Genomic DNA, 14,134 nt, shown 5'->3' with positions numbered 1-14,134 from the left:
CTAATGAGCATGGATAAAGGAGACCCCCTTTATCCCCCAATATCTTGCATCACCCAATAATGGCAGCTTTGCGCACAGAATATCCCAGCTTTAGGCAGGTTTAGCAAAGACTCCTGCTAAAAACAGCTGGAGAGCTGTTGATGGTGTAGACCAGGCTTCCTCAACCTTGGCCCTCCTGATGTTTTTGGCCTACAACTCCCATGATCCCTAGCAAGCAGGACCAGTGGTCAGGAGTGATGTTCCTATGTTGTAGTCTCAAAACATCTGGAGGGCCGAGGTTGAGGAAGCCTGGTGTAGACAATACTGAGCTAGTTCATCCAATGCAATATAAGGCAGCTTTCTCTCTTCCTTTTATTATTACATTTATACCCTGCCTTTTCTCCAAGGAACTCAGTGGGGTATACAGGCTCCTCTCTTTGCCCTATTTTATTCTCACAACAACCATGGTTAGTCTAGGCTAAAAGATGCTGACTGCCTCATATCCCTCATATCTAAAGGATACCTTTGCAATGGATTGCTTTTGTTTTATTGCATATATGAATACAGTGGACAATACTGGTCTTCGGGTGGCTTATAATATCTTTTGGTTCATTCAGTAGCTCGACTGCATATCCTGTCCTGATTCCTTGGATGCTGATTCTCTCTCTCTCATCATGTCTGCTATGCTTACCTGTACTGGGCAGCACCTTAGTTGTAATGGGTGGGTGAAAGAGTTGAGGGGGGGGGATAATTTGGCATGCTGGTTCTGTGTAACATATTATGAGTAGTAGGTTGTATGGATCATATCACAAATAGCTAATAAAAATAATTTAGAATCAGGACTGTGATTATCTCCGCACCTGTACTAGAAATCAGAAACAATTGGAGCATTCATTCTCCTTTAATGGTGTGCGTGTGTTGTAAGAAGTGTTGGCCTATTTTCAGCAACAATTATGAGAGCAGCACAACATCCCGTCTGACATTCCCTCCTCGCGTCTCCTCCCAAGTCTCTCTGGGCCTCACCATTTCACACAGGCTTGCTTTAGGCATTTATTAAATATGCACCTTCCAGTAGGCTTTAAAAATACCAACTAATCTCATCAGAGGCTGGAGACCTCCAGATATGTAAATCCACATCTGTTCTTCTTCAAAGGGAGGAAGAGAGGGGAGGAAAGAGAGAGAGGGGAAAAAAGAGATTCTCCTGGATTACTCGAGGAGAAATGCATCCCACCCGGATGTAGCCACTGAACCAGAACTCCCATGGCAAATGTGCCACCTCAAACTCACCAAGATCCAACGACAATGAAATTACACTTAATGTAATTCACTGTTCGCTTTAAGAACCAATTAAGTAAAAGGCAGCTCAGCACATGCCTAAGGCTGTTAGCTCCAACAGGGGGTGGTGGAGTGAGTGGAAGGGGGAAAAGGCAGAATTCTTTTTTTTAAAAGGGTTATGTTACTATTAACATACGGAGGAACTGTAGGTGGTTGCTCCATCACAGTGTGGCAAAATAGCATGATCTGTTAACAAGCAACCATACCCACTCCTCCTCCTCCTCTCTTTATTAGTGCAATGTAGATATTAGCTGATGAGAATAGATAGCAATAGAAGTAGCTATCAGAGTAGTATTTTATTATCATTTTCCTTTCATTTTAAAAAGAAGTTTCTTTTAGGAATATAGGACCATAGGAAGCTGGCTATGTCAGATCATGGGTCCATCTAGTTCAGCATTGTTCACACATACTGCCAGTAGCTCTCTGGGGTTTTCAGACACAGGTCTCTCCTAGACATAAGAAGAACCTGCTGGATCAGGCCAATGGCCCATCTAGAGCAGCATCCTGTTATCACAGTGGCCAACCAGATGCCCGTGAGAGACCTGCAAGCAGCATTCAAGCACAAGCGTCCTCTTCCCTCCTGTGGTTTCCAGCAACTGGCATCCAGAAGCATTTTTGTTTCTGCCTGTGAAGGTAGAGCAAAATCATAAAGGCTGCACAAAAAGATGTGAATATTAGGGGGAGATTGGTATAGAAATGCATATTTTGGTGAACATATCACATAAAATGCATGATATTTCAGAGTATTTCTTGCAAAAAAAGAGTGCACATCTGGCAAAATGGCATACCAAAAAATGTATATATTGGAAGAAATTTGTACCAAAACTGATCGATTTTCATGAGGACTTTTTTTTAAAAAAGAAAAGAATCTCAAAGTGATGCAGAATCTGAAGGCCTGAATTTAACACGGCAACAATGAGAAACTGAGAAAAACTGAAACTGACATATTTGTCCATCTGCAGCAGAATCAAAAAAGAAAAGAAAGAAAGAAAGAAAGAAAGAAAGAAAGAAAGAAAGAAAGAAAAGAAAGAAAAAGAAGAAATCTTGGGTGTGATGGATTATGCTATATAATACAATAGAGATATAGACATAGATATCCAACATTGGTCATACACGCACAGAGTAAAAGCAGTGAAAACAATGGAATTAAGTAACTTAAGTCCATTAATTTCAGTGGGTCTACTCCAAGTATGACTTGATATCACCCTTAATCTCACAAAGAAGATCCTGGTTTGCTCTTGAAAAGTCAACACTGCCTACCAAAGCAGCGCTAGATCTCCCACTGCAAACAAACCACATGGAAAGAGAAAGGAAAGATGAAACAAGTGACCCTTGTGAATGGACTCTAAAGCTTTTAATTAACACCCTCTGAAAAGCATGGTGTTTCTCCCCACCAACTAATAAGAAGCAAGAGTGTGGGGTCTTTGTTGGTGCTCAACTCTTGCCTGCACTCTAAGAAACCGAGAAAAGACTAATCAGGGTTGTTTTAAAGCCATTTTCTACTTGCTGGGTTTCAATCTCTCATTAATTCACTCTTAGCTCACATCATTGTTTAGTAGTGTTTGAAAATCACCAAAGAAACAAGGATTTCCCTTCATCCTGCCCATCAAAGGTAATGCTCTTGAAGATGATACCATGCTGAAGCAAGGATCTGAGAGACAAGGCCAGGAGGCGTGGCTCAGCTCAATTTCCCCCTTTGGCCTCTGGTAAGGGCCAGGGCTGGTGTTTTGTACCTGATGAAAGGTAGATGGGAGAGTTCCTGTTGAGGACCATCACTGATCAAAGTTCCTTAGGTTAATTACTTTAAACCAGTCATTCCAGGAACTAGGCTCTTCTGAAGCTTCCTAGAGGTCCAGTGCAGGTAAACAACAACAACAAAGGATGTATATCAAAGGTCTAAACCTGCTGGTTAATGAAAGCTCCCATATATGAGACCAAGCAACACCAGGGCCACTTAATGTCCTTGTTCAGAATAACACCTTCATATGCATCACTGGATGACATATAGCATTTGATAACTTTCAGCTGAACTTGTTTACAGACCATGTATCCTGCTTTCTAGTTGATAGCCTTCTCTCCTAAGGGCCTTCAGAGGACAATCCTCTACTTGAAGGTGCCCTCTACTTGAGTAACACCCTACAAATGGAGATCAGAGGCCTTGAAACTGCCTATCAACAGTTAGCAACTGGACTGCACACAGAGCAGGATACACACAGGTCACCTGATCATAGCCTTCCCAACTTAGTAAAGATGGATTGCCTTACCGTTAAACTTATTTCTAGATGTGTGTATGTGCAGATCAATCAGCATGGGCACATTTGGTCCATGTTCTTTTCTTTTCTTTTCTTTTCTTTTCTTTTTTTTCTTTTCTTTCTTATTGTGTAAGTGGCCATCTTATACAAAGCACAATGCAATGCTCAAGTTATAAACTCTCACATTATTAAGGCTGGAAAAGACTCTTGCCTGAAGCCCTATGTAGTTCAGTGGGAGAGCATCTGCTTTGCATACTGAAGTCTCCAGGTTTGACCTGACCCCCCCCCCAGCATCTCCAGGAGAAATGGAGAAGGACCACCATCTGGAAACCTAGAAAGCCACTGCTAGTCACTGAGTTGGCAATACTGAACTAGAAGGACCAATGGTCTGACTTGGAATGGTCTGGCTTCCAATGTCCCTGTTATCCACCCCTTGGTTCTTACCAGTTTTATCCAAGTCATGCCCTCCTATAGCCTTCTATAAAAGTAGCTAAGGGAGTTGGCATAAGAGGTAATGAGTTAAGCCATAAGAACAGTCACCCATCCAGTAATCTAAGCATTGACACGGCTAGCCAGCTGCAGTCCTGGATGTGGTTCTGATTGGCCTCATTCATCTTTTACTGATGTCTCACTGGGCACGTACAGGAGAGAATAACATAGTTATGAAACTATGGGTGAAAGAAAGCTTAATTTACAAGCTTTTCACCACCATGTCTGAAACACAAATGCTCTTCCTCAGAGAGAAGAATGCATTGTACATAAGAAGATTTTGATATTCTGACTGAATCTTGTCTCTTCCAGTTTACTCCAGAGTAAATGGACTTTTCCTGAAGCTTTACGCTTGTGGCTGAAAGTTTCCTCATCTAATCACACTACAATTGTTTGCAATAAGTCCTTGGTAATGTAGAGTGATCTAAAGGAGACTGAATCCAATCCAAATATTGATGTCTTCATTTATATGTTGAGTAGTTTCCTTTTGAGGAAGAACATTTATGTTTGAAATACAATGAGAATCTTGGAAATCAGCTTGTTAATAAATTTTTCTTGGCTCCAGCTTGTTTTACTTTCTAAATGTCCTGTTTTGCAGAGTGGCTGTCTATCCCATGGTGGACATAAAAGTGTCTATGTATCAGGGTAGCCAAACCAATCACAAAAGCTTTTATTTGTGTTCCTGGCCAGGTGCCTCAGACCCTGAGCTCTCATTTTTAAAACAAAAATTATTCCTGTGAAGTTAGAGTGAGTGTGGTGTGGCCACCTTGCATATTTTTCGTGATGTTAAGGAGTGTTCCATGTTGTTATTAGACAGCAACAGCATTGGTGTGTGGGGGTGTGCAATCAGTATTGCGTGATCTCCACAATCAAGACGAGCAAGACATGGTAAGCATAAGGTTGTTGTTGGGTGGTTGTCTCTCAGAATTTGTGTTATGCCATATCCCTATGGCACCCATTTTGTGTTACACCATGATGGCAGCCATTTTGTGGCTGGCACCCACAGTACCCTCATAATTCAAAATGTGCCTACTGGTCCAAAAAGGGAGTTGCCCCTGAAATAAACTCTCACCAGTCTTCTCCCTCCCTTCTGTGGCCTTTACAGGGGCTGGATTGCATCACTCTGCCAAACTTTCTTATTTCTTCTTCTTATCCAGGTCATGCACTGTGCACAGGTATTAGTTTCTTGCTTTATTTACAATGGACATTTCTACTCCACATTTCCAAAATCATGCCCAAGGTGGCTAACAACAACCATGCAATATTGCAATAAAATTGCTGTGGAAACAACAGTTTGCATAGCACAAGTGGAGGAGATGAAACCAGTGGCCAGTGGGAACAACCGTAACGTGAGAAATTATGAGGCAGAATAAGTCAGTCAACCTTGAAGGTTGAAAGCCAGACTGAAAAACAAGGCCTCTTCTACCTGGTAGAAGGCTAACCATGAGAGTCTAGGAACATAAGAAGCTGCCTTATACTGAATTAGACAGTTTGGTCTATCTAGCTCAGTAATATCAACAATGACCAACAGTAGCTCTTTGGGGTCTCGGGCAGGAGACATTCTCAGCCCTACCTGGAGATGCTGATAATTTAACCTGAGACCTTCTGCATGCAAAGCAGGTGCTTTACCACTTGAGTCACAAGCCATCACCATTGTTTCCTTGGGCAAAACTACTCTATCCTCCCACTAAACATACCTGTTGACACAATAATCAGACACACTTCAGATGTTGGCAGCATTAAGAGGTCTACTGGAGAAGAGGACATCTCCCTCAGATCTGCATGCCTGCTACCCAGTTCTAAGTCCAGTGCCCTGTTGCTTTTGTGCTTGTACTTTTCAGCCACAAATATGATCAGGAGAACATCTGACGGCTGCAACCAGAGTCAGCGGGAGTCAAAATGGAAATGGGCAATGTATTCCCTTCCCTCTTCATCTCATAGCAGGCTTCACAGTTCTTGGAGCTGCGTATTGCACACCTTTTGAAAGAATGTTACTATAGCATCCCTGTGCCTCTCTATCCAACCTTCCCTATACTGATGTCTGCCACACTTCCATTCAGCTCTGCAAGGAGCTGCAGAGATTGGTCTTTTGCAGCCTTTGGCTGACCCATCAAGATTCTTTTCCATTGGAAGACCTTCAACGCTGGCAGTTCTCGAGGGAGCCATTCATAAGCAAGACCCAGTTCCTGTATATTGCCAATAAAATGAACAAAACAAAAACAATGGTTTGGTTGCAAATGGGGAACTGGGATTCAGCCAAGAAAAACCATGGCTTTTAGCCCAGCATCACAAAAATAAAATAAAAATACTTTCAAGATGCAGAGGGCTTTTCTTTTCTCATTCAATTTTCTCTGTGCTCTTTTAGATTTTATAGGCCTTTCCCAATATAAAGTTTGCCTACTGACTTTTGCCCACTTTAATAGAGTGTAAAAAGCTTGGTTCAAAGGGATTGTGTGAAAATGAACACTTGGGGCTTGAAAACCGAAGAAGGGTTTGCTAATGCTTGAACTACTGAAATACATACTGTAGATTCATTATGCCCGTTTCCTTGTATGCTCTTTTTGTTCAGAAACTCATTTGGAAGTTGTTTGCAGTCAAGTTCCACCAGGACATTTTAAAAGTATTTCTTCTGTAGCTCTGCTTGAGATGAACATGGCAAGGTTGCTGAGCTGTTGGGGAGTATTAAACAAGCACAGTGCTTTGCCGGGTCAGGGTGCAGTGAGCCATCCACTTTCTATAAAGAAATAATTTATTATTATTGATAGATTGCATTTCCATCTCTACAAGGAGCTCATGGTGGCACACGTGCTTCTCCTCCCCCTCATTTAATCCCCACAACAATGTTGTGACGTAGGTCAGCCTGAGAGGCGGTGACTGGCCCAAGGTCACTGGGTGAGTTTCATGGTCAAATGGGGATTTGAAACCTGGTCTCTCGGTTCTAGTCTGGCACTCTAACCACTATGCCACACTGGCACCAATGTGGTTGATGCCCTGTTCTGTAGTATACTTAGGTTAATTATTAATTTTGCCTCGCTCAGCCACATAATATTATGAACCATGAAGTTTGTAGGGCTATTTATTTACTAAGCTTATTTATTTTTTATTAAATCTTTATCACACACATCTTACCAAAGGAAGACTATTCCACTATAGTCCCAGAAGTGGCTTTCATGAAATGCAAAATAACAGGTATAATGCAGAAACAAATAGGGAAATGTTCTAGAAATGGAATAAACTGCCATGTGAAAGCAGCCCTGGACTTTGACACCTGAGATGTGCATTTTCAGGTTTTTTGGACCCACCTGTGATTGCAATATGTTGTAAAAGTTTTTCATTTTTCATTTAAAGTTGCTCTAACTAACCTTGGGACTTGCTTGAAGGCTGGGTGATGAATTTAATGATGATGATTTCTTTTGTCACACTCAACCATTAATGGAAGAGGTGTATCATAGCCATGAGGAATGGGCAAAATCAAATGTAGGTGGAGGCGGGGATGTATGTAAGATTTAGTGAACAAAACACAGTACTTTTTTAAAAAATGAAGCTTTCCAGTACCTTTTTGGTGCATTTCAATGTCCCTTAGTATTGCTTCAGTATTGCTGAGACGGTGAACACTAAGATCAAGGCCCTTGGCTAATTAAAAGATGGGCAGCAGCTTGCCCTTAATGAGATTTGGCTTCAGCCAAACGAAGCTCTCCTGGTATGTGGTGGTGTAAGGCTGTCAAGAGAAGCAGACCTCCCCTTAGATGAAGGGAGCCTGTCCCGATTAAGTCGAAGTAAATCTTTTTTATTTATTTTTAAGTAATCCTCTCTCTAAAGGAATGAGCTTCTTCTTTTTTTTACAATGGTGTCCCTGAGTGTACACAGGGGGCCCTTGAGAGCTTTGTAGACAAGAAGGCATCATTCACTTGAACTGGGATCTTGAAAAGGGGGGGGACCCACACAAACCCAAGCAATACAGCTTAGCAATGCAACTTTTGTTAAACTGGGCTGCATATAAGTTTTAGTGCTCACAGTTCCTAAGAGATGTGTGAACGTTCTTCCCCCAGAAATGTTACTAATCTTAGTGAACATTTCTTAGCTGTCCTTAAAATCCCAGCTGAGTTCAGCTGAGCAGGACCACCACATTCCACCTCTCCTTTCAGTAGCAGCTGTGAAGGGACTTGGATTTATTCAGATTTATTATTATTTATTGATTTGATTTATTTCTATTTATTTTCACTGCCATCAAAATGCTTCCAGGGGAAGCCTAAAGTGCTGCTTTAGCCAACATTTGGTAGGGACTTGAGACTATAGGTTGGACTCATCATGCAGGAGGAACCAGACTGTGTAATGATCCCAGTCACATTGTTGGGGATGAAATGGAGCTGAATTAGTATAACATGAGCTAATCACCGGGTTTGGGGATAATAGTCTAAACCCACAAAGGCCACTCTGTTAGGGCAAATGGAACACTCTCCCACCAACCTCAGTGTACTCACAGTCATAACCCATCTGTCTGCTTTCTTGTTTACATCTAGTTGGTAATTGTCCTTGTCACTGGCTCTGGCTCCACCTGCTGTTGGCCTCCACCCTACCAGTTCCATTGGAAACCAGCCACCACTGATCCAAACTCAGTTCCAAGCCCTACTATATGAGCTGGCCTCACAACTGGTCCTCACCTGCCCCCTTCCATTTAAGTGTTTAGTCAATACATTCCAGCTGTAATAAAATAATGCAAATTGGGATCTTGGATGCTTAAGGTCTCAGCTTAACCCACGGCCATATTTCTGCTAGTGTGATTGCCTAATTAAAAGATCCATTAAAATGGAATGAATAGGGAAGTCTAAATGTGTTCCATTAGAATTTGTTTCTCTCTCTCCCGGTGGAAGAAAAATGAATCTCCCCAACGTTTGACCAAACAATGGCCACATTCACACCATACAATTAAAACACTATGGTGCAGCTTTATACAGTCTTGGTTCCCCACCAAGAAATATAATTTGTTAAAGAAGGTGAGAGTAGTTAGAAGACCCCCATTTCCCTCAGAGAACTACAGTTCTCAGGGTGCTTTAACAATCAGTTCCTCTTCAGAGGAAGGCTATACTCCTTTGAAAATATATAGGATTGTCAAGTTTCATGTTTCTTTCCACCATTTACATGCAATATCCATTTTCATTAATTTTTATCTTGGTTTGGATCTTATTTGATTTATTGGTGTGATATATGTTGCTTACTGAGAACGTTTCTTAGGCCCTGTCTGCACCATACACTTCACTTAAAGCAGTACCATACTGCCTTAAACAGTCATGGCTTCCTCCAAAGAATCCTGGGAACTATAGTTTGTTAAGTATGCTGGGAGTTATTAGGAGATCTCTACTCCCCTCACAGAGATACAATTTTGAGAGTTCCCAGTAATAAGAGATTGGTTGTTAAACCACTCTGAGAATTGTAGCCCTGTGAGGGGAACTAGGGGCCTCCAAACAACTTTCAGCACCTTTAACAAAAAACAGCTCCCATAATTCTTTGGGGGAGGTCACGACTGTTTAAAGTAGCATCATCATTTTTTTAAACAGACAGTGTGAATGTGGCCTCAGTGTCAATAGCTATGCTGAATTTTCACACAGTACTGAAGTGTAAAGTACATCAAGCAACTGGTGGGAGCTTTTTTTTTGTCCTAAAAAATAAGAAAAAGAGTGAGTTTGGGGAAGAAGCAAGCCCAAAAGCCAAAGTCATTATTTTTACATGGAATGTTTCGCAGCAAACACAAACAACGGGGGGTCCTGACTGAACTTCTCCTCTCCCCTGCCGTTTGTGTGCATGATAGTTTGGCAATTACACAGCTTTGGTTGAAACAGTCAGTTAGGCAGGGAAGTTCACACATACCGTGGGGAATGGGGGGGGTAGCAGGAGGTTGGGACATTGCTTGTCAACAAGGAGAAGAACATGTCCTCATCTGAATGAATTTAAGAAATAATCCAGGCTTGGCTTCTCCATTAATGCTTTTGCAAGAAAGTGGTGTGTTTTTTTGCTTAAAGACAGAAAGAAAACTACCCAACTTTGTTCTTTGTGTCTCAAAATCAAGGGGCTTGCAAGTTAAGGTATAAGGACACTGCAAATAAGGGTTCTACGGCGAAGAGAATCTGTGGGAGTTTGCAGCTAATGAGACTTGGTGATGGCTTTGGACAGCATGCATGCTTAGGCGATGCATGCGCAGGCACTCGAAGAGGCTTCCTGACACACATTGTGCACTCTGTTAATCAAGAATATTTGTTTTTAAATTCATTTGTTTCCTTAATACAGATCTCAAAATTATTGTTTCTCCCCTTGCAACACAGAAATCCCTAGAGACAGAATAGGCTGTTGATTGCTTATTGATGTTGCTAATTAGAACTAGTAAACTGGGGAGAACGGAGGGCTGGTTGTTTTTTGTTTGGTCAAGGAAGCCATTCAAACACTGCTCTACACTCCTGTTCTCTCTGATATCCAGATATGCTGCCTTAACCGTATGTCAATGACTTCATGTGGCAGTTCAAGAGCTCAAGTCCAGATTCCTGGCAGCACAGAAGAAAGGAGACAAAAGTTAATGAAATCGTTCTTCAGTAAGCATGGCCTAGTTCTCAGTAAAGTGGCAAGCCAGTGTAATCTCTGCAGTAGCCATGAGTGGTCAGTGTGGGGATATTGCAGAGCTGCCCTCCTGACAGGCACAGCTGCCACTTACTTGGCCTGAATGGGGTGGACAGGGCAGGGGGGTGTCACAGCCAGATACCTGAATTTCCTTGCAGCTGTGTTTTTAGAATTCACTTTCCAGTTTCTGAGCAGTCTCCAAAGGAAGCCCCATACACAATGCACTGCAGTAGTCAATCTTTGATCAGGGGTTGGCCTCAAAAACAAAAGGGGCAGCCATGTGGCTCCAAATGAGTTTTATTCTATTCCAAAGAATTCCAAGGAACCACAACACTATATAGCCCTATATCCATTGTTTTTTAGTAGTTTGTTAGCTAGTCAGATAAATGAACCAAGCTGCATTAGGAGAGGCAACAGACTAAACAAAAACATTAAAAGCCAGAGCAATTGCAAAATCTTCCCCTTCCTTCCCTGACAAGATGGGGGCTTTTTATTAAAAGGTGTACGTTCTCCTCTGTTGTTCAGGATGCACGAAAACCACAACCTCAATGTGGCGAGTCAATCTTAAATTACCGGAGAGACAGAGAGAGGGAGCATTAAGGTCACTGGGGAGGCCATAAGTTACATCACTTATAGAGATGGATAATTAGAGAGTGTGATGGTGATGCCAGGCCCCTTTTTTGAGCCAACTGCAGTTTACAGAGCTGCTCCCGCTTACAAACATCCCAGAATCAAATGCATACATTTTAATAACAGGAAATAAATATGTGCTGAGGGAGTTATTATTCCATTAATGTTCAATGCCAGTGACTTGCCAATAAGGACCTCATCTGAGTCATTTAAATTATAAAAGGGAAGGGCAGGATAGCAGGGGATCAGGTCTACTTCAGAGTTGCATTGCCACACACATTGGAATGCATCTCTCTTGGAGACTACAGCTAAGTCTGCCACAAGGGGAAGGCAACTGAGTTGCAACATAACCCCCACTCCCCCCCCCCAAAAAATAAGATGCAATGCAATCCAATAAAAAATAAAATAACTTGTCATGCAACAAACCACTCTTGGTTGCAACTGAATTCCCTCTGCATAAAGCTGAATGTATGTCAGGAAATGTACTTTATTCCATAGACTCACAACTCAAATACCTGAGCTGGTTAGAGCAAGGTGCTGACAATGCTAAGGTTGCAGGTTTGATCTCCATAAGAGGCAGCTGCATATTCCTCCATTGCTGGGAGTTGGAGAAGATCAGGCTTCCTCAACCTTGGCCCTCCAGATGTTTTTGGCGTACAACTCCCATGATCCCTAGTTAGCAGGACCAGTTGTCAGGGATGATGGGAACTGTAGTCTCAAAACATCTGGAGGGCCAGGGTTGAGGAAGCCTGGACTAGATGATCCTCAGGGTCCCTTCCAACTCTATGATTCTATCAATCTATCCATCTATCTACCACCTCCTTTACAGGCCACCTTGCGTGTTAACATCAGAAGAGAGGGTCCTATTGGTTTCTCCACCACTCTCAGAATCTTTGCCTACCTGGAATGCATCTTTGAGTTCTGGTCATGTCTCTTACTTGTCTGGATAGATGCTAGAGGAGGGTGTGTGAGTATGTGCAGAAACTACCCTACTGTAGAAACGTAAAAATGGTACCGTTGTACACTTTGGCACATCCCATTACCAACATGTTGCCCTCAGAAGGTTGTACAGAAAGGAATGTGGTGCTTGGGCTAAAAAAGGTTGCCCACCCCCTTTTAAAGATCCTATCAATATGTAGCTGTCATCACCATCTTGAACTCTCTCCTCCCTCTCTATCTAATAATAATAATAATAATAATAATAATAATAATAATAATAATAATAATAATAATTTTATTTATATCCCACCCTCCCCAGCCGAAGCCGGGCTCAGAGCAGCTAACAACAGTAAAATGATAAAACATTCTAAAATCATTTCATTATAAAATTAATTCAAATCAGATTAATGGCAACCATTGGGCTAGAGTTCTGTGAGGATTGCCAAAGGAGGGAGTTAAGCTGTGCCCTGGCCAAAGGCCTGGTGAAACAGCTCTGTCTTGCAGGCCTTGCAGAAAGAATGGCAAATAAAATAAAAACCCGTTCCTCATCAATTATAATATAAAGCACTTGACATTTAAAATAAATAAAATAAAATAAAATAAAAAGAAAGAGACGATGGTCCCAAGAAATAGAAAAGCAAAAAACAGACTGCCTGGCCAAGATCATATGCCAGCAAGGGATGACCTTTTCTGATCGAAAACCTGATTAAAATGGCTTAAAGAAATCATTATTGGGGAGAAACATATTGAAAAGATCTCCCCGAACGGGAAAGCTTCAAAGGCTTGGGGAGGATAACTAATGTTCTCAAAACTCGGGGTGGGGGGAGCAGCCCGGTCTTTGTGTTTTGTTCTCTGCATCACACTTCTCAAGCGCTGACCCCTTGTGCTCTGAATCTGCCGGGTTCTAAAGCTCTAAACTCTGAGCACACAATGCCCTTGAGTGGGGGTTGAGGGTGTCATTCATCTGTGTTGTCTGTCTCTGCATACATCTGCTTCCCTTCTTCACTGCAGACTGATATGGTGAAAACAATATGGTGAGAGCTACTTCACATTCTGTGGCTTATTAGAACAGTAACAACATACTCTCACCACCATTGCAACTCTTAGTGGGTACTGCTTTCTAAATAATAATTGGGGATCCAGAAGGCATATGAATCAATGTAAAAGGATCTATCTATCTATCTATCTATCTATCTATCTATCTATCTATCTATCTATGCAGTTTACAATATAAAAGCAAAAAAATGCCATTAAAACCAAAATATAATTTAAAACCAACGAATCAGTCAAATAAAACCATGTAAAAATACATAAAAGAAAATTTCAGGGGATTACCAAATATAAAACAAGGTCCAATCTTATGGGTCAGGGAAAACTTGCTCAAAAAGATGTCTTCATAAGAGATAGAGAGTTTGATAACATAAAGGAAATGTAGTAAAAATGCTTGCTTGTTGTTCCTTGTAAAACTAAGGTACAGCCATAGCATGTTCATAAATGTCAGCATGACTCTTCCGGATCCCACTGAGGCAAGCGACAGCTTCCCAAGGCATCACTATTAACTTTAAGTCATTTATTTGGAAATGTGAGCTTTTCCTTCCTTTATTGAACAAGATTTATATACAGCTTTATTTTAAAAATTGCAAGCCTAGAATAATTTAACATATTATTAAGGAAACATTAAATATAAGCTGACATAAATTTATAAAAATGGATAGTCAACAGTTTTAAAAACAATATATTGCAAGTCTGGATAGGTTTACCTAAACAGAAAAGTTTTAGCAGGCTTCAAAAACAATACAATGCTGTCTGCTTCATATACCGGTAAGTAGGGAATTCCAGAAAATAGGTGCTCAAAAACACATTTGTGGCAGTCCATGACAAACATTATATGGTAGATGTAAAAA

General features: G+C 41.4%; 2 long non-coding RNA genes across 2 annotated transcripts in view; both read right to left on the bottom strand.

Moving 5' to 3' along the window:
• Positions 1-14,134, bottom strand: part of LOC310711681 — a 187,454-nt gene that overhangs the window by 139,665 nt on the left and 33,655 nt on the right. The gene's annotated exons all lie outside the window — the stretch shown is intronic.
• On the bottom strand, positions 10,367-12,468 carry LOC310710452. The gene is made up of 3 exons (XR_014528069.1): positions 12,193-12,468; positions 10,804-10,917; positions 10,367-10,588 (listed from the first exon to the last, which is right to left on the bottom strand). It is a non-coding gene; the product is annotated as an uncharacterized lncRNA (long non-coding RNA).

This window comes from Podarcis liolepis (assembly GCF_965112155.1).
Source record: "Podarcis liolepis genome assembly, chromosome: 7".
NCBI classification, from domain to species: Eukaryota; Metazoa; Chordata; class Lepidosauria; order Squamata; family Lacertidae; genus Podarcis; species Podarcis liolepis.
The sequence above is the reverse complement of the archived record's forward strand: the minus strand, read 5'-3'. Positions and strand labels throughout refer to the sequence as shown.